Below are 27542 nucleotides of genomic sequence, written 5' to 3'. Positions count from 1 at the left end.
TAAAGGAGCTGTGAGAGGAAGCTTATAGACTCCATTTCCTTCCTCCTTCCGTACTGACTGCACTTTTCAGACAGCACTTATCATGGCGCTGTTGACACGCTTTCCCTTACTAATTACTAACTAGACCCTTTTGGATGCAGCGTAGTCTCTCAGCTGGCCTGGTAACATATCAGGTTTGCTCCAGAGGATCTGAAGGAGGTGTCTAGGGAGAAGGAAGTCTGGTCATCTCTAATGAGTCTCCTGCCCCTGCGACCTGGTCCTGGGTAAGCAGAAGAATATGACTAAGATTTGATGGTGCTTTGGGGGAACGTCAAAGATTTGAATATTTATTTCTAAGACCACCCTAACTTGTACTTCTCAAAACCTTTTAAGCTTAAACTATGTTTACATAGTTGATTAGTAACTAACACTGGCCAAAACAAAACCAAGATTTAAATAAGAATTTTAACCCTTCAGATCTAAAGCTGCCCTCATTTTTGCTGATATTGTTTTCGTGACCCTTGCCAGAACACACTGTCCCAGCCTTGCAATCACATTCATATGTTTACATAATGATCAGATTTTTTTATCATATCTTTCGTTCTTTTTTTCAGGTGAAACTGTCCCTCTGAGGTTCGCCTGAGCTCAGCGTAACTGGATAACATCAAATGATTTGTAACAGATGACATGTTTAATGTGGCCTTTTGAGATTTTGATGCTCTTCAAATTTCCCCTTTAGCTGAATCAAAATTCTAAGTAAAAAAATCTTACAAAAGTAATTCATATTTACTTCCATGCAGTTTTGATCAAGCCAAAGCACATCTATTAAAATCAAAGACCATGTATATCTAAAACCTTCTTTCAAATAGATTGATTTTCGATTAATTATTAGTGTTACAAGCAATAGCATAATCTCAGTAATTTTATATTACTTTAGGGCTACAAAAAAACAAGTCATAGGATCTCTGCCTAGTTTTGTACTACAGTTAACCCAACAAGCTTTTATTTACAGCTTATTACCAGTTCCAATTTTCTAACAAAGCTGAAATACTCTCTCTGTGTATTAATTTAATTTAATTTAATTTGGGCCGGACATTTAATGTGAAAAAAAAACAAACAAGTTTATGTTATTGAAGTCTCTCTTTTCCTTCTTTAGCTTTTAGTAAAATTTCATGCTTAAACATTTTCTTTTGAGTTTGGAGGTGCAGTCTCCTAAAACAAATGAACACCTTTGAAACCATGATATTTATAATTTGAACTGAATTACTTCACACAAATGAACATTTCTTCACATACAAACGATAACATTCAGACAAAAAACACAAGCAGGGCTGTTTTTTACACTATTTTACACAGATCTGTGGTTTTTCATTTTTTTTAAAAACGTCTAGACTCCGAGCCAATGTCGAAAGATATATTTTCAATATGTTCAGGCCCTGCTTACTTGAAATTGGAGGGTGTATGGTGTTTATGACCCCGACTGTTTTACACGCAGTCTTATGCATCAGCCCCGTATGAAGGAAATCACCAGTATGGTACTGAAGAAAACTGCCTGATATTTTACTATTGCCAAGTTTGAATCCTGTTCATAGTAATAACTAAATATCCTCTCCAAAGAGTGATTAGTTCAGAAATGTCTAAGGTGCCCCACAGCAGAAGTAACATAAGGATAACTGGACTCTCATTGAACTTGTGGGAGATTTTTAACTATTAAACTATATAAAAGAATGATGACACGGGAAACGAGGTCCTTCTGCTTGCCAACTGGGAACCCAATTTATTTCAGACTTTACCTCTCAAGCACGTACGAACGGGTGTGAGATAGGGTTCAGATTACAACATAGTGTACATGCATTTTATATCCCACAGATGGGTGTGTGTTACAAATAAGATTCTACATGCATCCATTGGTCCACATGCTTCCAGCCTCCTTTGGCAGACATTGGTCTTATTTCTGGGAACAGCTCCACAACCGTTGAAAAACAGACAACCTTATCTTGTCAGTTGACCTCTGTTTGGGTCACACAGGATGTCATGTCCTGGTCGTATTCTGGACTTGTGCTCCCTTCGCCTCGCTTTCAGGAAAAACAGACTTCAGATGTTTTCCAACCCCCTACACATCCTCCCTTGTTACGTTACTTACGTAACACTAATAAGGAACCCTCTATATACTAAAGTACATAGACTAAACATCACATAAAGAGAGAATCTGACTCCACACTAATCAAGCTTAGCTATAATGATAACACATTTCAGGGAGAGAGAGAGAGAGAGAGAGAGAGAGAGAGAGAGAGAGAGAGAGAGAGAGAGAGAGAGAGAGAGAGACAAAATAGTCATTGCTTTCACATTGGCATCAATCCAGCTGATATGGAAGCGAAAAACCCCATTGTTGGCACTTATTCATGTACTGTTCTCAGGGGAAAAAACTCTCCCATGGATCTCGGTTCCCCATCGAGCATCCGCCAGTCAGGTCGACCGGCATCAATTGGAAATCAGCCATGCTACTTGCAATGAAATCCATCACTTATCATTCAAAAAGAGTACCTAATAGAATGTAACATATACAACCATCAATAAACAACATATGAAACACATGGATTATATATATGCAAATTATCTTGCTAATAAAACTGATATGGAGGGTTAAACAGAAACGAATGTTAAAGTATAATGTTATGACAGATTAAACTAACCGGCCGCCTGTGCTACCTTATCTACTAATGCTTTATTGTATTAGATTTTATTCACTTAATCTTAGATTGAGTAACTTAAACAAGGTTAATAGGGTTAGTCAGTCTTCAGTTCGTGTGCTTGGTATAGAATGAGTCCATGGACACGTATCAAAACAAGAGAGTCCGTCTCGATCACGGGTACTCCTTTCCATTTGGAATGAGTCTGTAGCATACGTGTGAGTCCATAGACGTGTCCAGGTGGCCGGGATGTCAGCCTTTTCGATGGCTGCTGCCTGATGTCATCCATCTATACATCGTTCCCACAATCCACCTTTTCAAAATAGGCACAACACAACAAAGAAACATTAAGATTACAATCAGTGTTATTACCAAAGTTAATCCTGTTTTAGCAGCTAAAACACCCCATTCTCCTAAAATTTCTTCCAGACTTTTCCACGACCAGTTGTTTCTACCAGCATTCTCTTTTACTTCTTCTTTAAGTTTCATAAGTTTAACCATTACTGCCCTAAACGAACCTTTAGGAGCTGTGTTCATGGGAATGTATGTACAGCACTGATTACCGAACATGTGACAAACACCTCCCTTACTTGCTAAAAGCCAATCTAAGGCTTGTCTGTTTTGTATTACCATTCTACTTGTTTCATGTACTTGGTCTCCCAGTGCCATAAATCCTTCAACCGTGAAATTTATCATCCTTTGCTGATTATAGTAAATGTAATTTATCCATTCAACATTTTTATTAATAGTAATTTGAGGTAAAATAGACTCAAAACCTGCTTTAACTTCATGTTGTGCTTTAAATTCATCTGGAATTCCTCTTGGTTGACCAATAAGATTTAAATAAACTCCTTCATTTAGTCCGTAATCGTCTAGACTCCGACGAGACCTAGTTTTACCTGTTTCAATCTGAGCTAATTCTTTTACCCCTTCATACACTAAAGTTATTGGTACTTTCATTCGTACTAATGCACATAGCCCTACCCACTTAAGTGGTAAGGTGTTCATTAGCATGTCATCACCACACATCCAGTAACTGTCTGCCACTGGATACGTTTGATCTCCTAAAAAGAAAAGTTTGGGAATCGTCATAGTTATATTTTTACAGTCCTTTTCTACAAAATCTGGGTTTTCAAACCAAACGGGCTTTGTAGCAAACACTGGTGTTACATTTGCATGCTTAAACCAAGATAATACCCAGGTTACATTACATTTTACAGTGGTGTTTCCTACATTAATTCCTTCATTGTCCTCAAAACCTCCACTGACGAAACATTCGTAGTCTGCATCATAATCTATTTCATAGTCAGTGGGTGGAACATTATCTGTAGTACTAATGTTAAATTCTGCACACAATGATTCTAATTTATACCCTTTCCATTTTTCTAAGTATTGATGAGAATTTCTTGAACCATATAAGAGTCTGCAACTCAAACCACACATAGCTAATTTAAAAAATGACACTGCATCTTCTCTTAAAGTGAACTCACCATTCCTACATTTTTGACGTTGTACAACTGCACATTCTTTTGACGTATATTTTTCTGGAATAACCATAGGAACTGCTCCCGGAGCAGCAGTACAGATTAAGCAATCATTTTTGGTTAACTCTCTTGCTGTATACCATGACCAGCTATACCATGTATTACGTATGGCTCTTTGCCATAAAGGATCACCCCTTGGTCTGATTCCATGCCATTTAATATCCTGTAATTTATTTATTGCTCTTGGTGTAGCTACTTTTGGATTTTGTTTTTCATAAAATTTATCCAACCCTTCAGAGAAATCTTCACATCCTTCCTTTTCAGAGCATCCATACTGTTTTGGATCTGGTTCTGCGAATTCTAATATTAGGTTGTTGTCCTGATCTGATGTTACCTCAACCGGAGGAGGTGCCGTTGTAATTAATCTTATTAGTGAGGGTTTAGTAGTATTTAACACTTCCTTTGTCTGTCACCTTTTTGCAGTAATCTAGAGATAATCACGTTTCTTTCAACCAACTCATATTTATCACTGTCGGGCTCCACATGTATCCTAATTCGGTCATTAAACATTTGGACTGTAGCATTTAATTCCTTATTTCCTATTCGTTCTAAATAACCATTTCCTGATACTACATTGTGGTTTTGTAGATTCTTCATTGTTAAGTTGTATTTGTAATTGTCCTCGGGATCCCTGTGGGATTCTATTTCTATTTCTACCTCAAAACCATCATCCTTTATGTACAGAATAAGTGAGCACTGATTTATCCCATATTCTGTATATACCTTTTTGACACTTTTTCCACACAATTTTTGATCATTGTAATAAATGTTCACCTCAAACTCCGTATCTAATTTTGTACGAAATCCTATATCGGTTACTGTTGCTTTCCATTTGAATTCAGCATGGGTCTCTCTTTTCTTACGCAACCTTTTTGTTTTTTCTCTTTACTGTTCTTTAAGATTTAGATGAGTCATTAACTTCAGTTCAGCTGGCAAAAACACTGGTGTGTACTTTGTCAAAAACATTAATGTTGTGTTGTACTTATCTTGTTCTGCAAAGGTGGATTTCCCTTTATAGACAGAAGTCCCACATTTCATGGTTGCATGTCGATCGTCTCGACCCTCATTACTCGTTGCTCGTTTCACTCGTGGTTGAGCTGACGTTGGTTGATGCTGTGGTGCCGTCTGCATGCTGTGAGAGTTCATCTCTGGCCTCGCTGTTGTTAGGCTCACCACCTCTGCCAACATCCACAGGTGAAATGTCATTAATACCAGTTTTCACTGCTGCAAACTTTCTGTTCACACTCTTTTCCATTGTCTGGCTTCACAATGTCTGTCTTCACAGTGTCTCTGACGTGTACTTTAGTACAATGAGTCAAATGATACCACGTATCACTCCCCTGAACTTGGACGGCGGTTGCGGTCGCTCGTTTGACCTCAAATGGTCCGTCCCATCTCGAGCTGTTCCATTTACGTCTGAACACCTTCACGTACACCAGGTCTCCTGGTTCGACTGGTCTCTTCACCACCGACTCTGGACAGGAACTTCTGGCTTTTTCCTGCAGATAGATAGCTCTATGGATAGCAGTTAGTTGGTCCATATATGCTTTCAACTCTGTCTGTAGCTGTTCAAGTGCCGGGCCTTTGAATGGAAGCCTCCATTCAGGCACTGGCATTGTTCTGCCTGTTAGCATTTCATGCGGGGTTAAATGTGTGCTGCGGTGCATCTGCATGCGATAGCTCATTAGCGCAAGCGGCAAAGCATCAGCCCAGTTTAGGTTAGTAGAAGCACAGATTTTATTCAGCTTAGCTTTCAAAGTCCCATTGATTCTCTCAACAATACCCTGACTCTGAGGGTGATAGACTGCTCCAAAGCGTTGTTTAATTCCTAGCTTTGACAAAACACCTTTTAACACCTTTTGGATAAAAGCTGAACCATTATCTGAACTGATTTCTGATGGGATGCCAAATCTCGGAATCACCTCTTGTCAGAAACTTAATCACTGTCTCAGCTCCCAATGTCTTTGATGGGACTGCTTCAACCCATCGGCTGAACCGATCGATCACAACCAACAAGTACCTTTTTCCTTGCACTGGCTTTATCATGTCAACATAATCTATCACTAGATGTTTAAAGGGTCCCTCTGGGACCGGAATGTGTCCAATCGGTGATTTTATGCCTTTTCGTACATTGTTTTCTGCACATATTTCACATTGGCTCAAGATTTCATCCACCATTGCTTGCATGTAAGGCGACCAATAACCTTGCTTTTTCTCCATCACTTTACCTCTTCCACAGTGATCCAAACCATGTGCTTCTGAGACCAACATTGTCAACAATGCTACTGGTGCAACTAAATGTCCACTTTGTGATCTCCACAAACCACTTTCACTCATTGTCGCACCTCTCTGCGCCCAGAGAGCGTGCTCACTCACACCTGCTTCCTGCTGCATCAAAATGATGTCTTCTGGTGTCACCATTGGTTCCAAGGTGACCACTGGTGCCAAGATAGCCATCTGGCACTTTGATGGCTAGTTTTGCTGCCTCATCTGCGGCGTTGTTCCCTTTAAATCATTACCTTTACGATGGGCGTTGCATTTGATCACTGCCAGTCTTGATGGCAGCATCATCGATGCAATCAGCTCTTTTAGCTGTTCTTGATGTAATACTGGACTGCCGTCTGCTCGTTTGAAACCTCTTTGTTTCCAAACAGCAGCAAACAGATAACACACCCCATGGGCATAAGCCGAGTCTGTGTATATGTTTGTTACTTTTCCTTTTGCTAGTTTGCACGCTTCTGTCAAAGCTTTTAGTTCTGCTTTTTGGGCAGAGCATGGTTGCTCACATTTTTCTGCTTTGACTGTTACAAAATTGTCTCCTACTTGTTTAACCACAGCATAACCTGCGTGGTTTCCAAGATGATCTCTGAAACATGACCCGTCAACAAAATAAGTGACTTCCGCGTTCATTATCGGAGTTGACTCTAAATCGGGTCTTAGTCTTGTGAATTTAATTGTTTCTGCAAGACACTCGTGTGGTTCTCCTTCACAGTCTAGAGGTACCATGTCAGCAGGGTTGTCCATTGTACACTTTTGTACTGTTACATCTGGATATGTTAAAAGTGGCATGTACTGTAAACATCTTGCCTGAGTCATCACAAACTTTCCTTGATTTATCAGTTCTGTGATTTTGTGGTGGGTCTGTATTGTTACCGGATAACCCATTGTTATGGTTGATGCTTTTTCATAAGCGTAGTAGACTGCTGCTAGACCTTGATAACATGGTGGCCAGCCTTGGGCCACATTGTCTAGTTTAGTGCTGTAATAAGCAATGGCTTGTTGTCGTCGTCCTACACAGGTTTCTTGCATTAGTACTGCTGATGCGTACATGTTTTTTCTGTTGGCTACATACAGGTAAAATTGTTTGTCATAATTTGGCAATGCCAAAGTTGGTGCCACTTGCATTTCCTGTTTTAGTGTTTCAAAAGCTATTTTAGCTTCTGTTGTCCATTTTAACACTGCTTTTAATGACTGGTTTCCTGTTTCTTTTATGAGCTCTCTAAGTGGCGCTGATTTTTCCGCATAGTTTTCAATCCAGTCTGCATTGAAACCTGTCATTCCCAAAAATGTCATCATTTCGCCAACTGTTCGTGGACTTGGAGCTTTGCTGACACCTTCCAGCTGAGAAGGTGAAATGCCAACTGTTCCTTGGGATATTTGTCTTCCTAGGTAATCTACCTGTGGTTGACAATACTGTAGTTTTTGTTTGGAGACCTTGTGTCCTCCCTCTGCTAATCTTTGTAGAACTTTGATTGAGTCCTGATGACAGTCATTTAGTGTGTTTCCACAGATTAACAAATCATCCACATTCTGTAACACAGTTCCAGTTAAATTGAGTCCTTCCAAATAATTTTTTAGCACCTGATTAAATATGTGCGGGCTAAGTTTAAACCCTTGAGGCAATCGGGTATAACTGAGCTTTTTACCTCTGTAGGTAAATGCGAATAAATGTTGTGACTCTTCCGCTAGCGGAATGCTGAAAAACGCTGAACAGAGATCAATAACGGTGAAAAAACGTGCTTCTGATGGTATTGAATTTAAAAGAGTATTTGGATTTGGCACATCCGATTCTGCGTCTACTATTATCTTGTTTATTTCTCTTAAGTCATGAACAAGACGGTATTTGTTTTTGTCTGCTTTCAGAACTGGAAAAATTGGAGTATTACATTGACTTTCTACTTCCACCAGCACACCTGCTTGCATCAATCCGTCAATGGTTTTCTGAATGCCTTGTTCTGCTTCTGGTTTTAATGGGTATTGCTGGCGAAAAGGAAACCGTGCATTTGGTTTTATTAGAACTGAGACTGGTTCTGCAGATTTTACTAAACCCACATCTGTATCATGTTTGGACCATAAGTGCTCAGGGACATTTTTTAGCATGTCCTGCATTAATGGTTGATCTTTAGAGGAACCATTTTCCTCAGACTGATCTTTTAGATCAACAGGCACTGTCACAACTTGTGGTTTTGCTGTCATTGTTGTTTTACATAGGATCTTGATCATTTTTCACTTGATTGAAAAATGAATGGGTTATCTGTGTCTTCCCATGTTGCTTCTGTTGCAAGTTTCATCATTGGTCCCAGATCTTTCGCATGAAATCCTTTATTTACAAACAATGTTATGTGTGGTACTGAGTCTGAAACATTGTACCACTCTGAAATGAAATCATTTTGCTTCACATTTAAAGCTGCACCTTGGTTTCCAATAACAATACATTGTGTTTCAAGATTAACAGTTCTGTCTTTTGTAGAACTGTCCCATTTTTCTTCAAACTCCTTGCTCTTTGAAATGTCATAAAACATGGTGCAGTGGTAATCTAGAAAAGGTTTTCTGGCTTCTGGAATTTGAGCTTTAATGTACCGGCCCCAGTTAGTGACTACATCTTCAACTGGGCCTGAAATGTCTCCTAGCCAATAAACATTAGCTTCATGTGTTTGCATGTACATTTGAAGATCCAGACCTGTTTTGTCAACATACAAACCCTGATATGAAGGCAGATTTGTGTCTTTATTATTCAATCAAAAAAAAGGTTGCTTCAATCAAAAAATATATTTTCAAATAAAAAAAAATTCACTTCAATTAAAAAAAAAACTTTTCAATCAAAGAAAAAAAGTATTTGAATCCAAAAATATATTTGAGACTCAAAAAAATACATTTGAACACTGATTTTCTTTGATTGAAAATGTTTTCTTTGATAGAAGTCCGTTTTTTTTTTTTGTTTGAAGCAATGTTTTTAATTGAAGTAGCATTGTTTTTTGATTGGACCATATAATGGGTAGGACATTTGTGTCTTTATCATTCAATCAAAAAATAAGTTGCTTCAAACAAACAAACAAGGGAATCAATAAAAAAAGTCACTTCAATCAAAAGATAAACGTTTTCAATCATAGAAAATAGTTTTGAATGCAAATCAAATATTTGAGACTCCAAAAATTGCATTTGAACACTTTTTTTTTTATTGAAAATGTTTTTTTTGATTGAAGTAATCTTTTTTTGCGTTTGGGGTATACATGGGTAGGACATTTGTGTCTTAATCATTCAATTCCAAAAAAGTTGTTTCAATCAAAAAAAATATTTTCAATTAAAAAAATAAATTAATTAAATGCAAAAAAAATTACCCGTCAATAAAAAGCTATTGAAGAGAATGTGTTTTTTCGTTGTTTTTTTTTTTTTTTGAAGAAAAAAAAAATTTGAAGTTCAACATTTTTTGATTAAATAACCTATTTTTTTGAAGAGAAAAAAGTTTTAAAGTTCAATTTTTTTTGATTGAATCATTTTTTTTTTAAGTGAAAAAAGTTTTGAAGTTCAGATTTTTTCGTTTGAATCAGTTTTTTTTTTTGAAGCTCAAAAAGTTTTGAAGTTCAAATTTTTTCGATTGAATCATTTTGGAACGTACCGTGGTGGGCGGGTGCTTCTCTATTGGTCAGACATGTTTGATTGACAAGTGTCTACACCAACGACGTCTTTCTGACAAAGAAGTCTTGTTCGGCACTCCCCAGGCCAGACAGCTTTTTAACAGCAAGAGGGAACAGCGGTGAAGTTGTCGGTAAGTAGATAAAACAGGTTGAAAATAATTGTTGTCATGTTATTAGCCTATTCTGTTGATATTTACAATAAATTGTACGCTTACTAACTTTGTTCACGTTGAGGAATGTTTGTAATGGTGTGAGGTTAGATGTCTAAATATTTTCAGACAGGCAAGCAAAGTGGGCGAACCTATGGCCCCCACGCAGCAGCTTGCTATGTGCTAAAGAGCTACTGTGTTGAGTAAAGTAGCCACAGCGCTGCCTGTTTGGTAGATGCTTTTATCTTGAGAGCGGGATATAGGCTGCTTAAGCTGCTGTTAGTCGAGGTGCATGCGTCTCTCTCCCCCCTCCCCCCATACATTTACCGCTGGGTCCCGTGTCGGCCAAGTGCCATGTACTGTGCAGGGTATGGCAGGCCGTTTTAACATTTATTAGCTTGACTGAATATAAATTTCAGACATCTCAAATACGGAATAAGATTTTTGCACTTAAAATAATAACAGTTCATCTACATCATCTTATTTCAAGTGCAGAATAGCTAATAACCTTCTTTTAGGGGTAAGAATACTCATTCCATTGGCAAATAGTCTTATTTAGCTGCTCAAATCAAGGAAGAATACACTGATTTCAAGAAAGTTTTACTCACTTTTAGTTCCCTTTTTGCAGTGCTAAAGTCTTGACTTAATGTGTATTTCAGATATCTCCAACAGAATTCTTGCTATCTAAAGTGGAAACTTTAGATATCTTAAATATAATTATTTATAGTAGAAATTACATCACTTTTCCCATTTATGTGTAGTGGGATTTTACTTTCGGATATCTAAAATAACTTTCTTCCTATCTAAAATAAACTTTCTGGATGTCTGAAAACTAATCCTGGATCTCCATAATCCATTTTTTACCGGTCATAGTTTTTATTTCAGATATCAAAAATCAATGATCAAAAGTTTTGAAACCAATATGTAAGACATCCAACTTTGTAAATTCCGCTTTCTGTCCGTCAATTTGCGTTGGTAGTAATTGACAGAATTGCAAGAAAAGGGCATGAAACTGAGCGAGCCCTTAGCCAGGGAATGTGTAGCGACAGAGAGCAACGTTCAATAGAAAGTTGTGTAAGAAACCTTCACAGAATTGAACATTTATTGTCTACAGAAACCTACAATGAACAGTAAAGCAGTTTGACTGAGGTTGGAGTGCTAGCAATAGCTCATTTCCATCGAACCGAGGATCGTCGTTTCTTCATAAGGCGGGTTAGTTCAGGTAAGTCCTCACAAACAAAATTTCTTTTCTTTTTTTTTATTAATTGATTTCTATTTTATTTTTTTGCTGTTAAAGATTGGGTTGTCTTCTGTATAAAATGTAATACTTAACATTTGTTTTCCTAGGGCGGAGGGGCAGACCATCTATTGTTACCAGAGAGCACATAGACGTCCTTATGAAGCAAGGACATACAATCAAAAAAAAGGCAAAAATGATGGGATGTTCCTCGTCGTTTTTGAACAACAAATCAAAGCTGGTGGACCTACACATAAGAGGAAGACTGTCTGCCTTAGATGACAATCAGCTGCAAGAGCGTGTGAGCACATTGCAGGACCAGTATCCAAACTCTGGGAATGAGGTTTGTCTTTTCTACAGAAAATTGATATTTAAGTTGGATCCGCTTGTGAGAGTATTTTTTAATCATTAATGCTTTCATGTTTGTATTTTTCAGATGATGAGGGTGCTGCTTCGTGCTCAAGGTGTGATTGTCACACGGGCCAGGGTACGCTAAATGTTGGGAAGGACAAACCTGACATCTGCTGCAAGAAGGTGGAGTCGGACTGTTGCAAGGTGGGCTTACCATATGCCGTACCCCAACAGTTTGTGGCATATTTATATATATATATATGAGAGTGAGACAGGCTGCTTGATTTGCAGAGTTATGCTGGTAGTTACGCCACGTTTCGGTCTGTTGAGTTGGAGGATTTTTTACCCTCCTCATCCCCGGCGGTGTAGGAAGGTTTTTGTGGAGCCAAGCAGGCCAGACTCTGATCAATTTGACCTGCTGGCTCAAGGCCCTGACTCAGTGAAGCCACAACCTGGCGCTGCAGAGTCAAATGGTGGACAGAATTGGTCCTGTTATATATTATCATATATCAGAATCAACATATATTTTCTGCTTTGTAACCCAGGCGGGATCACCGGCAGCTTTGTGCATCATGATTCATTTGTAATGTGGACACGTCAGCCCCAGATCACCCTCTCTGTATCGTCTCAAACAGCAGGCAGATACCGCAGATCGCCCATGTCCAATGTCCAACCTAGAATCAACATCACAGTCTCTCAGCAGCCCCTTCCCGGCCGCCTCAAGACACTAACTGCAGAACAATTGATTGCTTTCACATACACTGCCCAACAACACATAAAAAGTTGGTAAATTTGTTTTTTGAAGATAAAAAAGGTCGCTAGAGAGTTTGAAAAGTGCAATAGTGCTCTCTATGGAGGCACAAGAAGATGCTCTATTTTTTTGTTTTGTTTTTTAAGACTGAGCTGGCTTTTATAGTCCTGAGCAGCCAGGGGACCAATGTCACACACTCAGAATTACGTTGCACGTGCAGAAACTAATGTTAATTTGAAATTCAATGCAAGAAGTTTGACCCTAGGAAGGCGCCATACTGAGTTTTGGACACAAAAGCCGGATTTCAACAAATATGCATTATAATTTTTCAAAAATAATGACCAGGATATGTAGATAGTACTATAAAACAACCATGTTAAGAGTTTATTGACAACAAACAGCTGATTTGGGGAAGAGTTACACTTTAACAGAATTTAGCAACCTAGAAACCAGGCTTTTCCATATTTGTTAAGCCTCCTATCTGGGATACCCTCCAGGTTGATATCAGTAGCTCTTTAAATTCTATTGTTGAGTTATTGTGCTCTGAATTGCTTTTTACAGAAAATTATCAAATGAAACAATATAGTGACCTTGAGTGTTTTTCCAGCAATGAATATATAACTTTGTCTTTTTGAAGATTGATAATGTTGATTTTTAGCACTAGGTGATAACGTGTTTCAAATATTTGCTGATATACTAATTCAATTATTCATAATTTCAGCAAAAAATGTTGAAACCATTGATTTATTTCTAATACGGGTTTTCTGATCATTATCGTATATTGTCTCCAGGTAGGGGGTTGTATCCTTATTTTAAGTACTAATTTTATTTTGTGTTGTTTCAACTTTCTAGATGGGGCTTTGTGATACATGGTGCCATCGAAGGACACCCGTGTGGGATTACCTCAGCTGCAGTACAAACAATAGGGCAACAACAGTACTCTGTCAGTTTTTGAAAGCAACATCTTACTATGGACTACCATCAAGAGTCAGATCAGACCATGGGGATGAAAACATGCTGCTTGCTTTATGCATGCATCTAGTTCAAGGGCTGGAACACAGAGGCTTCATAACAGGACAATCAGTTCATAATCAGCGCATAGAACACCTTTGGCAGGATGTATTTTTGCATGTGCTGCAGCATTTCTACCATACATTCTACTGTCTGGAGGACGCAGAGAATCTTAACCCAGATAATGATATCCACAGACTTTCTTTACATATTGTATATCCACCTGAGATTCAAAGGAGGCTGGAACAGTTCAGACAGGCTAACCACCATGGTTTGCCCACAGAAAGTAATCACACAGCAGCTCGTCTGTAATTCTGATGCAGAATACATTTGACCATTATTGACATTTAATCATTCTTTTGCACATTGCCATTATCACTTTATTTTAGATCTGTAAATATTTATTTATTTATATATATATATATATATTTCTTTTGTGGGGAATGTTGTATTTATATAATTGTTGTTTTTATATCTGCAGCGTGTAACGAAAATAATTTCCCACTGAGATTATTAAAGTATTTCTGATTCTGAAATAACTGTTGGGTGCGGTTCGATGAAACCTTGCAGTCAGGCCGCTGTGAGGAACTTGTAAACTTTAGTTCAGAAAAAAGGAAGAAGCATGAATACCGTCACTGTATCCCTAACCTAACCTTCGGATGTTTGCGTTTCTACCACATTTTAATTGTGCTCTGAGCGAAAGATTCCGTTTTGCAAATTTAGATGCCCAACTAAGTCAAGACGACAGACGCTCACAACATCTCTTCTATAAGAACTCCAAAGGACTGTACACATTATGCACAAACACATCAGATAGACTAGGTAATATAAAACAGCTTCTTTATTGACTCTAATGGGAAATTCTATATAGTTTGCATATCTTATGTTTCAACCTCTCCCTTACATCTGGAGCTGCTGTCTTACAGGAGTTGTCTGGACCAACATGATCTCACATACAGAACCTTCTGAAAGTATTTAGCCCCCTTGAACTTTTCAACCTTTGGCCAAATTTCAGGCTTCAAACATAAAGATATAAAACTGCATGTTTTCGTGAAGAATCAACAAGTGGGACACAATCATTAAGTGGGACGAAATTTATTCATTCTCTTTCTTTTAAAAAACACATTTTTATTTTGGCCCTCTTCTTGTGTTAAACTTCTCCCTCCTTTTGGAAAAAATATCTGTTTATTTATTTTTTCTTTGTCATTAGTGGCCATGATAAGTTCAGTTTAATATTTTTTTTATGTATCAAACTTTAATTTTGAGTATTTTCTTTATTGCCATAAAGACAAACCTAGAAGAGAACATATGATGGTCTTGGATAACAATTTGTCAACTTCCTGAAAGTTGTTAAAATCTAAAACCATTTCAGAAGTTTAATGACAGAACCTGAATCATCTGGCACAGTCTTCTGATATTTTATCCTCAGGACCAGCTAAAGGCTTTTAGTAAAAAACATATGAACAGTATTTTTTAAACACTGGTACACTTTTCAGACTTGTAAAACCACGTTTTATCTTAAAATTAAGTAAAACATTAACAACAGCTGGACAAACATGCAAACCCGTCATCACCTTACAGCGTAACCTTTCATAGTCACATTCGTGATCATTTAAGAAACTCCAAAGGTCGGAGCTTGCAAAATTCCCTCCATCATGTATATTCTAACAGCCTTGTAGGAGGAGTGCAGTGACAGATACAACAGGACAACAACACTAGTATTGGCTTCTGGGTAAATTGTCTTGGTGTCATGCAGAAACTGGATTTCAGGCTGGCAGGAAAAGCCAAGTGGAGGGATGGCAGAGGCTCCAGAGGTGAACATCGAGAGAGAGGGTGGACCATCCTCCTCTTCTATAAGACAGAACAATAGAAGAATATGACTGTTAGACATGGAAAAAATACCCCTGATGTATTGTACAAAGTAATTTTAAATTTATGGAAATTGACTAAAATGCAAAAACAGACCTTTAATGTCAATCAGCCAGTCACTCCTAAAGCAGACCAACTGGTTCTCCAGAACGCGCTGATTGCTGCCCTGAGCAGAATAGGCCACTGTGGCTCATGTCCCTGGCAGTGAGGGCTTTTGTCCTCACACACGGACATGTCAGAAACAACCGCTGGGTTTTTCTGGAGCTCTTTCAGTAGCCCCAGAATCTTGAAGCCCTCTGCAAACCTAAGAGGCAAGGCAAGTTTATTTCTAAAGCACATCTAATGTACAAGAAAATTTCTACAAAAACCTTAAAGCAAGGTACAGAGGACATTAAAAAAGTACATATAAAAAAACAAACATGATTAACAAACAATTTATTAAAGGAACAATAAGCATTATTTTGACACAAGGTTGTGCTTTAGCACTGTCTGTAGACCAAAACAATTATGGGTGCTTTCAAATGCTGCCTGCACCGCGGCGTGGTGACCACTCTGCATTTCTCAGCGTATTATTAGCATGGTGGACCGCCAGGCTAATATTTACTATAGACCTGAGAACAGGTGGGTCTTTAATCTGGATTTACATAAAAATGTTTTAGCTGAGTCTGGGAGGTTGTTCCAGACATGTGGAGCATAGAAGCTGAATGCAGCTTCTTTAGGTCAGCTTCTGACTATGGGAACCGGTCCAGATTGCATCCAGATGACCTGAGAGGTCTTATGGATTTATGTTGGATCAGAAGGCCACTGATGGATCCTGGTCCTAAAACAATCAGAGCTTTATAGACCAGCAGCATAACTCAAAAGTCTGTCTTCTGACAGTGAGGGAGCCAATGGAAAGACCTCAGAACCAGACTGATGTGGTCCAAGGGTTTGTTTTTAGCTAGGGCTGAATGAGCTGCAGATCTCTATTACAGGGGTTGGACAATGAAACTGAAACACCTATCATTTTAGTGTGGTAGGTTTCATGGCTAAGTTGAACCAGCCTGGTGCCCAATCTTCATTAATTGCACATTGAACCAATAAGAGCAGAGTGTGAAGGTCCAATTAGCAGGGTAAGAGCAGTTTTGCTCAAAATATTGCACTGCACACAACATTATGGGTGACATACTAGAGTTCAAAAGAGGACAAATTGGATGCACATGGTTCAAACTAGTGATGGGTCCGGCAACACCGATGCGTCGGCGCATGTGTCGAGCTCATAGAGCAAAACCCGTGTCAATGCGCGTATCGACACGGGAAAGTCACGTGACCGATACAGGAACTGTTTCGAACTGACTGACGCGCCAAACTGTTTCTGTTCCGTCTAAGCTGCATGCGTGTGCATTTGCGCATAGCAAAGATATGCTGCGCAGTAAATAAAATCCAAGTTGAACTGTACACAAAGTAACGGTTAATAATGGTTCATTTTTAACCATGTTACAACTCTGGTGTGATGGTGTACCAAAGTTTCGCTCTGTGAGCGCCAGGTGCTGATCGGAGCGCGCCACTGATGGATGGGTTGGGCAGACGCCTTTATGGTTGGGCGGGTTGCGCTGTGCGTCTTTGTTCTGAGCGTCGTTTCAGGAAAAAACGGCTGATCTACCCTTAGTAGAAAGCTGCTACTCTGAGTAGTTCGATCAATCATTGAACGTGAGCATGAGCATTGAAAGGACATGGCAGCAAAAAAATTTTAATAAATAAATAAATATAAAAGCCAGTCCACAAGCATCCTCGTTCACATTATTTATTGACTGTATCTAAAAAAAATCAAATATATGTTTAATTCAAATGAAAATATAAAATAATGCAATGCAACATACAATCATTTAAATTGTATTGTGTATACTTGGTCATCAAATCAGTGTCAGTTAACTCTGTCAACCAGGTTGGCTGTAGGGATTTTTAAGGTCCAGCAGGTATCAATACAGTTTGGCAATGTGTTGAAACGCTTCATGACGCCTCATCGACCCATCACTAGTTCAAACATTGTATCCTGAAGGAGGTGCCGTGTATCAGGATGACAATGCACCAATACACACAGCAAGACTGGTGAAAGATTGGTTTGATGAACATGAAAGTGAAGTTGAACATCTCCCATGGCCTGCACAGTCACTAGATCTAAATATTATTGAGCCACTTTGGGGTGTTTTGGAGGAGCGAGTCAGGAAACATTTTCCTCCACCAGCATCACGTCGTGACCTGGCCACTATCCTGCAAGAATAATGGCTTAAAATCCCTCTGACCACTGTGCAGGACTTGTTTATGTCATTCCCAAGACGAATTGACACTGTATTGGCCGCAATAGGAGGCCCTAAACCATACTAATAAATGATTGTGGTCTAAAACCAGGTGTTTCAGTTTGATTGTCCAACCCCTGTATATTTAAATGGTAGATCTGTAAACATGCTGTTACAATAATTAGGCTGACTGCAGATGAATGAAGGACTAGTTTCTCCAGGTCCTGCAAAGTAATCACACATTTCATCTGATATTCTTAAGGCTGATTTTGTAATTGCCTTAACTTGTTTCTTAAAATTTAGGTCTGAATCTGTCACTAAATCCAGATTTCTGGCCTGGTTGGTGGTTTTTAGAAGTATAGATTAATATCCCTGTCCATCAATCTTACTGATAAAGGCACCACAACACAAGTATGCTAACAGAAACATGGAGGAACCCATTTTTCCCCCTCAGATCTTATGACAACATCAACACCTTTGTTAAGATAAGAGGGTGTGAATATTTTACTGGTCGTGGGCAACTCTCATAGGTCCGTTGACAATAAACTTGACAGCGGAGCGAACTAGGGAGTCCTTTTTTCTCCAGTTTGGGACATGCCTAAGGCAACCCTTGATGCTAATGCTGTCTGCAGCTTCTTCAATGGCAAAATTAGCCTCATTGGTGATTTCACTTTCTTTTGTCTGAATAAAGATGAATACACATGAGTCCACCCACCCTCTCCCCCAGTGACCGCTGGAGATAGGCACCAGCAACCCCCGCCACCCCATCAGGGATTAGGCGGGTCTGAAAATGGATGGACGGACACATGAGTCCCACCAATAAACTCATGCTAAGTGCATGTCTTTGGACAATGGAAGGAAACCGGTGTGCCTAAAGGGGGCCACATATACACAGGGAGAACATGCAAACTTCACACAGAGGCTTTTAAGCCTCATCTGTGGTAGGCCCACATTATCCAGGACTAAGCATTTTAAAAAGTATTGAAGGTGACAAATGACAGTTTATACTCATACCTTGATTAGCTGCTCCCGGAGTTTGTGATCATGCAGAACTTCTGGTCTGAAAGGGGCCTTTGGAAGCCCGCAAATTGCTGAAACAGCCCTTCTGAGAAAAAATGGTGGGCAACTCCTCCACGGACAACACAGACTGTAATCATTTTTGCTACAAAGTAGTACAACTTTGCTTCCAATGCTGCAGAAGAAACATAAAAGGATGGTTAGTTAAATGACTACCCAAGACTAAATTCCTCTGCTTAAAATAGACTGAATTCACTAGAATGAGGAAGGCATGATTAAAAACGAACCCTGACATACAAAATACCCTAGCACTATGTGACGTTTATTTGATGGCTGGCTGGAGAAATACTCATGTCCACTCCACTGATCAGCTAAGACAAAATGGCTTTTAGGGTAACTCTGAGAGATGGGAAGAGAAGAAAAATTAACTGTAATGTAACAATTCTATAATCTTATTTTAAAAGTTTTGGTTTTTTGTGACCAGAAGTTCAATTCAATTTATTTAAATGTTATTTATATAGTGCCAATTCACAACACAACCTTGTATAGGCATATTGAAATTTTAGATATCTGAAATTCCAATTTAATTCGTCATATAATCAGTAGTGGATATATGTAATGTCATTTCTACTAGTAGAAATATATTTTTGATGTCAAGAATTATATATCTGGATATCTAGAATGTTTTATTTATTTTTTATATCTGAAATGATGATGACTAGTATTGACTGGATTATGGAGATCTGAAATTAGATTTCATCCTAGTCGGAATTCAGTTTTAGACATCCGGAATGTTTATTTTAGATTGGAAGAATGTTATTGTAGATGTCTGTAAATAAAAGCCCTATACACATGAATGGGGAAAGTGACGTAATTTGTACTGCTTTGAATTATATTCAAGATATCTGAAATATTCATTTTAGATAGGACAAATGTTATTGTAGATGTCTGAAATGTAAATTTTGACTAGGAAGGAATGTATTTGAGATGTCTGGTATACATATTCAGTCAAGCTAATAAATGTTAAAACGGCCTGCCATACCCTGCACAGTACATGGCACTTGGCCGACACGGGACCCAGCGGTAAATGTATGGGGGGAGGGGGGAGAGAGACGCATGCACCTCGACTAACAGCAGCTTAAGCAGCCTATATCCCGCTCTCAAGATAAAAGCATCTACCAAACAGGCAGCGCTGTGGCTACTTTACTCAACACAGTAGCTCTTTAGCACATAGCAAGCTGCTGCGTGGGGGCCATAGGTTCGCCCACTTTGCTTGCCTGTCTGAAAATATTTAGACATCTAACCTCACACCATTACAAACATTCCTCAACGTGAACAAAGTTAGTAAGCGTACAATTTATTGTAAATATCAACAGAATAGGCTAATAACATGACAACAATTATTTTCAACCTGTTTTATCTACTTACCGACAACTTCACCGCTGTTCCCTCTTGCTGTTAAAAAGCTGTCTGGCCTGGGGAGTGCCGAACAAGACTTCTTTGTCAGAAAGACGTCGTTGGTGTAGACACTTGTCAATCAAACATGTCTGACCAATAGAGAGGCACCCGCCCACCACGGTACGTTTGTTCCAAAATGATTCAATCGAAAAAATTTGAACTTCAAAACTTTTTGAGCTTCAAAAAAAAAAGTGATTCAAACGAAAAAATCTGAACTTCAAAACTTTTTTCACTTAAAAAAAAAATGATTCAATCAAAAAAATTGAACTTTAAAACTTTTTTCTCTTCAAAAAAAAAAACTTATTTAATCAAAAAATGTTGAACTTCAAATTTTTTTTTTCTTTTGCATTTAATTAATTAATTTTTTTAATTGAAAATATTTTTTTTGATTGAAACAACTTTTTTGGAATTGAATGATTAAGACACAAATGTCCTACCCATGTATACCCCAAACGCAAAAAAAGATTACTTCAATCAAAGAAAACATTTTCAATTAAAAAAAAAGTGTTCAAATGCAATTTTTGGAGTCTCAAATATTTGATTTGCATTCAAAACTATTTTCTATGATTGAAAACGTTTATCTTTTGATTGAAGTGACTTTTTTTATTGATTCCCTTGTTTGTTTGTTTGAAGCAACTTATTTTTTGATTGAATGATAAAGACACAAATGTCCTACCCATTATATGGTCCAATCAAAAAACAATGCTACTTCAATTAAAAACATTGCTTCAAACAAAAAAAAAAACGGACTTCTATCAAAGAAAACATTTTCAATCAAAGAAAATCAGTGTTCAAATGTATTTTTTTGAGTCTCAAATATATTTTTGGATTCAAATACTTTTTTTCTTTGATTGAAAAGTTTTTTTTTAATTGAAGTGAATTTTTTTTAATTGAAAATATATTTTTTGATTGAAGCAACCTTTTTTTTGATTGAATAATAAAGACACAAATCTGCCTTCATACCCTGAGGAGAACACCAGATTTTCAATTTCATCCTGCATAATGCATCTCTTCCCAACAGGTTAATTGGTGTTTGGTCAGAGACAAGAATTGGTATTCATATCTCATCATCATCATTTGCCAGTCGTACAGGAGCTGTCATTTGTATTAACTGTCTTGTTCCCGAGAACCCTACTGTTGAAATTAATTTATTAGACATGGGGAGGTGCTTTGCATAATTTGGACTTACACACGTGTAAGCTGCTCCTGTATCGACCAGCATCGGTGTTTCTTTTTGTTCAATTAGAATTTTTAACATTGGTTCATTTTCAGCACCCTTGCTTACGATCGGGCACTGGTTCTCCCCTGTAAGGTTCTCTGGGCACCCCAAGGAACCAAAATTTGGTGGGTTTACAGGGCGTCTTGTTGGACCTGGACGGAACCGGCCACGTGATTGCCTGCGGTAGGTGTTGTTGCCTCTTGGGCAATGCTCGGCACGATGTCCAAGTTCATTGCATGCCCAGCATGCGCCCATTATTCCAGGTGCGCCAGGCCTGCCTCTGTTAGTCCAGGCGGGACCTCTTTGCTGCCGTCCACGAGGCCCATATGGCTGTGTATTGAATGCTTGAGGATAAACATTAACCACTGGTTGTTGTGGCTGGGTAAGTTGAGGAGCCGGAAAACTCCTTTGTGTTTGATTTGTCACATCATGTACAAGTTCTGAAAAACCTTGAGGTGGGGTTACATTATCAGTTACTTTATTCATTGTAGCTTGAGTTCTAGCTTTGTTTTTTTCTGTTAGTTCTCCAAGCTGCATTTGTGCCAGTTTTCTTTGTACATTTTTATCATGTTCTGCACTCTTACTTTCTTCTCTTCTGTACTTCTCCACTGCATGTATCACATGATCACGGAACTCTCTGTGAGGCATTGACGTCAAAGCCACCACATCTTCTAACCTGCTTCTCACAGAAGCAGGCATTGCTTCAATGATGGAGTTCCGGAACAGAGTTGTCAGCACAGGGCTCTTATCAACTTCCTCTTCTGTTTCCTGTTTCCATCTTTTTAGCTGCTTTGCAATATAAGACGCTGGATTTTCTGCATTATCGATTGGATCTCCTCTTAATGCCTTTGGGTCAATCTTAGTGGGATATTCTTTTCGCAGTGCTTCCCACAATGCTGTGCGAAATAAATTGAAGCCGATTCCATCAGCTCTCTGTTGGAGCACCCACGCGAAACGTTCCTTTAAGATGTTTTCCATAGCAGGTGTTCCCAGACACTGTGCAAAAACAGCTTTTAAATCGCCAAGAGCTAGCATTTTTCCAACAGTTTCCTCCTCAAACACCTTTATCCACTTGCTGGCACCCTCATTTATGTCTGGCAATCTGCCAACCAGGCCGACAAGGTCTTGAGACGCCCATGGGTAATATTGAGCAATGTTCCCTTTTACAAGTACGGGTAACTGTTTGTTATCTGTGTATTTGTCAGGTGCATGTATGCCAGGTCTCCATCTTAAATCATAATCACTTCTCCTGCCAGTAGCTGTTTGTGTTCCTCCTGTAGGGCCCTTCACTGCCTCTTGTTCTAAAAGCTTGCTGGCATTTTCTGGTACAATATTTTGTCTTATGGCTTCCTCATCAATTTCCTTTTCTAATTCCTCAATTATGGTGCGATCAATTTCTCTTTGCAAACTTAACCCTTCATGATCTAGGTTTACCCAAAATGAATCACCCTTTGGTTTCATTGCGTAGTCTGCATAACAATCAACTCCACCCATAGGCTTCAGGGTCAATGACCTTCTCTGATCCCCAGATGTTTTCTTTGCGGTGCTACAATGATTAGGTGCAAGATCCTGCACGTTTACAGGGGAATGTGAGTTCATTGGGCCTGCAGTGTTCTGATGCATTGCAACCGAAGCAACAGGAGAACCTGATTTATGCACAGCCGAATATATGTTTACTAAGGCATGAGCATTTTGCTGTGTTGCAGGTATGTTTTGGTTAGGCGACCCTCCTGCGTTTGTAAAACTAATATGTGAGGCCTTTGTCATGATCCCTTTATGTTCTGTTGAATCATTTTGGCTTCCCCCCTCTGCAGCTGCATCTATGATCAGACTATCCTTGTCCTTGTACTGGAAATCTCCCATTATATTAACTGTTCCACTTAAAGATGGGTAAAGTCCTGCAGCTTTTGAATATTCTGATTTACCATTTGCAGACTGCTATCTCATTTCCATAAGCTTCTGTTTTAATGCACTTCTATAGGCCTGACCTTCTTCCTTGAAAAGGTTTAGAATTTTTAACTCAAGCTCATGTTTTTCTGTTCTCTTTTTAGAATTATTATTAGCCTTGTAATCCATGATTCTCACTTCCATTTGTTCGCAAAGAGATGTATCAAAGCAACCTGATTCCGGCCACGGGGAGGTTAATTTCTGAGTCCTTTTGTGCCATTTTTTAGAAATTTTGGGAATTTTTGAAGCAAATTCGGGGTATTTCAACCCAAGAATAACAATAGGAATGTTTGCCATTTTGTTCTGTATTTAAATTTAAGAAAACCAAAAATTTAAAATGTACTACAGGGTGACTTGTCTTGCAGAATCAATAAATCCCTGCAAACTGATAAACTGTTACCTCTCAGAGATTTGTTTGCTTTCCTCCGGGCGGGGCTGCGCTCCGCTCTAAAGGGACTGTACTTTGCTCTCTCTGAACTGATCCAAAGGGAGGGAGGGGAGAGGGGGCGGACTGTTTGTATTGGCACGAGTCACTGACCGTCAATCGATAACCCTGTGTGCTTACTTTCTCTTCACTGACAGGCAAAATAAAAATATGTCCGGCTGGTCGGAGTATTAAGAGGTTAAGCCTCTGAGTAAGTGAAGCGCTGTACATGGCCGATTGGAGGTTCGACTTGCGAGTGACTCCAATGAGATGTGACCTTAGTGAACTGCAGTTGTTTTGTAAAGCTGAGATCTCTGGTTTAGGCTTTGAGGTGAGAAAAACCTCCGGTTAAATTTTGAAATAGTAGGCCTGTTTGGTGCATGCAGATTTTTTTTTCGGGCGAGGCCCAGTAATTGTAAGCGCTTGTAAAAGAGAAATGAGGTTTCTCTTGGATCACCAGTGTGTCTTAAAGAGTTAACTGCAGTCTGGGTTGTTTGAGTACTCTGGTTTAGGTAACGAGGTGAAATCAAATTTGAAATAGAAGGCCTGTTCTGGAGCACGTGAAATATAAATGTTTACTTTTATTTATTTATTAATTTTTTTCTATGGGTCCAATAAATATGGTTTAAATTATATGTGCGCACAGTAAAATCCAGGAATATTGGGCATCTGGACCATTAATAGAAAATATTAAGTTCCCGGGAGAGTGAGAAATGAGTGAGTGAAAGAGTGCTTGGGACGACTTGCGTGTCAGACGTCTATGTGTGAGCTTAAATGATTAGAGCTCTGTTGTTTGATTAAAATGCATGTATGAAGCTGTTTTGTTTGCTGTCGCTTTGTTTGTGTATTCAAAGTCCTGTCATCAGAACTAAAAGGTACTAGCGTTTTCTAACGAGACGTACGATTAAAGCGGCTGGGAGTCACAAGTCACTTCTTTTAAGTTGTCTCTTGTAGTCAATTGTGTAGGAATTCTAAACCATTCCAAATCTTGTATTGTTTAAGACAACTCTTTCCTCACGTGGGAAATAATGACAGCAAACAAACAGAGAGACGACCTCTCCCAATTGTCAAACAATCAACACACTCTTCCCAAATCAAACTTCACAGACGGCAATTTTTGTCATTATCAAGCAGAGAAAGAAAGAGAGCAGTATAAAAAAAACATTTACACTTACCCCCTGTCTTTCTCCGTATCTGTGTGTCCCGGCGCAAAGTGGCCAGCTTGCACCGAAGGCCCTGCCGTCTGGGGAAGAGGATCTCCCTTTTTTTTTTCAAAAATCACGTCGAAAGGTCACCAATTTGTGGGAGATTTTTAACTATTAAACTATATAAAAGAATGATGACACGGGAAACAAGGTCCTTCTGCTTGCCAACTGGGAACCCAATTTATTTCAGGCTTTACCTCTCAAGCACGTACGAACGGGTGTGAGATAGGGTTCAGATTACAACATAGTGTACATGCATTTTATATCCCACAGATGGGTGTGTGTTACAAATAAGATTCTACATGCATCCATTGGTCCACATGCTTCCAGCCTCCTTTGGCAGACATTGGTCTTATTTCTGGGAACAGCTCCACAACCATTGAAAAACAGACAACCTTATCTTGTCAGTTGACCTCTGTTTGGGTCACACAGGATGTCATGTCCTGGTCGTATTCTGGACTTGTGCTCCCTTCGCCTCGCTTTCAGGACAAACAGACTTCAGATGTTTTCCAACCCCCTACAAACTTGTTAATCTTGACTGTCCCGGCCCATTAAGAGAGGTAGGAGACAACAGGGCCCGGTCTAACCTTTTGTTGCTGCCAAAGAACTGAGCATCTTCCTTATAAGGTCAAGAGGGATTTAATGTTGAGCTGTTCTTTGATACACAGTGCAATAGTATTCCTTCTAGGGAAGAGGGGAGACATCTGTTGGAATACATGTCACACACACACACACACACACACACACACACACACACACACACACACACACACACACACACACATATGCATACTTCCAACTAGGGTGGACCAATGTGTGCTTCTGTGCTTGTTTGTCTCTCTTGTTGTGTCACTGCTCTGTCTTCTCTAACCCCCAGTTGGTCGAGGCAGATGACTGTTTTTTTCCCCCAGTGTCCTGTCTAGCAATGTGGCAATAAGATTTGATGTCTCAGTGCCAAATAGAGCTTGACAGATGTTGCTTTCACAAATGGAGCAAACAGCTTTCGCCATAGTGCTCCGCTTGATTTATGCATGTAAATAGCTTTATTGTGATTCCTGCAGGCAGAAATTTTTAATTATATGGACACTTCAATGGGAAAGTAGGAGAGTAAAGGAAGAACAAGAAGAGAAAGAAAAAGAAAGAAGAGGTGAAAGAAAGAAGAGATAAAAGGGAGAGAATGATAAAACGTACTCTGTCTGCTCCATGACCTGGAAAGAGAGACACAAACAAAACAGCACAACCAACAGACATAAAGCAACAGATACGATCGAGTAACACTTTGATGCCATTGCTAAATCATATGTATTATTATTTAAGCTGACACGTGTAAAGTGATACTTCAAAGAAGAAAGTGAAAGAAAAGAAATAAATTGCAGGCTTTCTGTATATAAGTTAACTCTTAATAACTGGAACCCTTTATAACCGGAACCCTGCACCTGTCACTGCATGAAAAGTGAGATTTTCGTCCCCGTAAACTACCGCAGATCTCCCTCATTTTCGGCAGTTAACGACAATTTGCAACCCGCGCTTGTCGCCGTTTGTCAGTGCCACAAATTGTCGGAACCGGACTATGACGTATGTGGAGAGCGATCAGCTGTACTAATGGCCCTAATTAGCATATGAATGCAGCGAACCCGCGCGGCTGGCCAGGTCTGGCTTGAATAACCTACTCAGTATTGGCTGAAACCACTATTTTTAAATAAGTGAAATCGCTCGTGATTGGAAGCAAAACCACACGTGGCCAGGCCAGGATTGAATGTTCTTACTCGTGATTGGTTGGCATATATATATATATATATATATTCATATTATGCTGTATATTCATGTTATGCTGTATATTCATGTTATCCTACACTACTACACTATTATTAGGCTACCATCAAAGACATGAATGAATTTATACAGGAAATGAAAATTTGCCAGGAAGATGTTTATGCAAAGAAAGAGCTTTATTAAAACAAACACAACTATATACAACGCGAGGATCTGCCCACACATGCGTATCCAAAAACTACAACTCCGTGAACTGTCCGTTTGCCTCCTCGGGGTTGTAGGTAAATGCTGGCAGCATTTTCTCCGAGGCAGGTCCGATGTGCAGACGCCTACTGTGCGTGGCTCTGTACTTCGGCGTCGCCTCTAACCGGGACTGCAGCTTCACACAGAGTTCAGAGAAATCCGGTGTTGTGCGCAATTCTGTTCCCCCGTGAAAATCTGTTTCCCCCGTGTCGGGAGCGCGCTTTGCAGCAGGTTTTCCCGGCGCTTCTAGTTGATTTCTCGGTAAAAGAAGTCCTATAATCATGTTGAGGTTGTAACATTCAGTTTAATCGGCAACTGTTTACAAAATTGTAAAATAAAACAAAACAGCGTAAGAAGACCTCGTTTATTTTTATTTTACAATTTTGTAAACAGCTGCCGATTAAACTGACTGTTACAACCTTGACATGATTATATGAGTTGTTTTACCGAGAAATCAATTAGAAGTGCCGGGAAAATGGCTGCA

General features: G+C 39.1%; 3 long non-coding RNA genes across 3 annotated transcripts; 1 reads left to right on the top strand and 2 right to left on the bottom strand.

The window, feature by feature from the left end:
• Positions 1-5557: 5557 nt before the first annotated feature.
• LOC118558878 lies at positions 5558-25137 on the bottom strand. The gene is made up of 2 exons (XR_004928541.1): positions 25013-25137; positions 5558-5728 (listed from the first exon to the last, which is right to left on the bottom strand). It is a non-coding gene; the product is annotated as an uncharacterized LOC118558878 (long non-coding RNA).
• LOC118558875 lies at positions 10109-13882 on the top strand. The gene is made up of 5 exons (XR_004928536.1): positions 10109-10259; positions 11392-11499; positions 11625-11857; positions 11951-12069; positions 13469-13882. It is a non-coding gene; the product is annotated as an uncharacterized LOC118558875 (long non-coding RNA).
• LOC118558876 lies at positions 14451-20476 on the bottom strand. The gene is made up of 4 exons (XR_004928537.1): positions 20218-20476; positions 18787-18964; positions 15593-15800; positions 14451-15478 (listed from the first exon to the last, which is right to left on the bottom strand). It is a non-coding gene; the product is annotated as an uncharacterized LOC118558876 (long non-coding RNA).
• Positions 25138-27542: the final 2405 nt, after the last annotated feature.

The sequence above is a fragment of the Fundulus heteroclitus genome, unplaced genomic scaffold (genome assembly GCF_011125445.2).
Source record: "Fundulus heteroclitus isolate FHET01 unplaced genomic scaffold, MU-UCD_Fhet_4.1 scaffold_173, whole genome shotgun sequence".
NCBI classification, from domain to species: Eukaryota; Metazoa; Chordata; class Actinopteri; order Cyprinodontiformes; family Fundulidae; genus Fundulus; species Fundulus heteroclitus.
The sequence above is the reverse complement of the archived record's forward strand: the minus strand, read 5'-3'. Positions and strand labels throughout refer to the sequence as shown.